We start from the raw sequence: 679 nt of genomic DNA, 5'->3' as shown, positions 1-679 counted from the left end.
ATCTCTATTTGCAACTTTTTGAGAAAGCGCCATACTGCTCTCCACAGGGGTCGCACCATTTTACACTCCCACCAACAGTGAATCAGGGTTCCAGTTTCTCCACAACTTCGCCAGCATTTGTTGCTTGCTGTTCTGTTAAATTTTGCTATTTTGACTGGGGTGAAATGATATCTCATAGTTGTTTTAGAAAAAAATTATTCTTATTTTTAAGGTATGCAGTTCAAATCCACCTCAGTGGAAGAAAGTTGGGCCATTTTCTTCAATTTGTTGCCTCTGAAAACCCACTAGAGGGTCAGCTATGAGTTGCTTCTGACTCAAGGGTACACAACAACAACAACATTCTTGTTTTTAATAAATAGTGTCTTAAATTTTTTCTGTTTTAACTGATGATAGATTTAATACAAGTGCAAAAGATCTTTGAAGTCCTAAATAAGTTGTTTGGTTTGTTTTTTTTTTTAAATTTTTAAAATTGTAATTTCAGTGGGGTTTAAAAAGACATTGGCTTTTCTTTCTTTTTTTTTAAAATTTTATTATTTTGTGTATGTGTGTGTACTGTCAAATTTGATCTGGCTGGTACAGGAGATTGCCCCTCCTTCTCCGGCAGAGAATCTGGTGAATTTGAACCATGTACCTAAGTGATTGCAGTGCAGCTTCTTGCCACCAGGCCACCAGAACTCCC

Source organism: Elephantulus edwardii, unplaced genomic scaffold (genome assembly GCF_000299155.1).
Source record: "Elephantulus edwardii isolate Elephantulus edwardi_28Jun2011 unplaced genomic scaffold, EleEdw1.0 scaffold00113, whole genome shotgun sequence".
In the NCBI taxonomy this organism is placed as follows: Eukaryota; Metazoa; Chordata; class Mammalia; order Macroscelidea; family Macroscelididae; genus Elephantulus; species Elephantulus edwardii.
The sequence above is the reverse complement of the archived record's forward strand: the minus strand, read 5'-3'. Positions refer to the sequence as shown.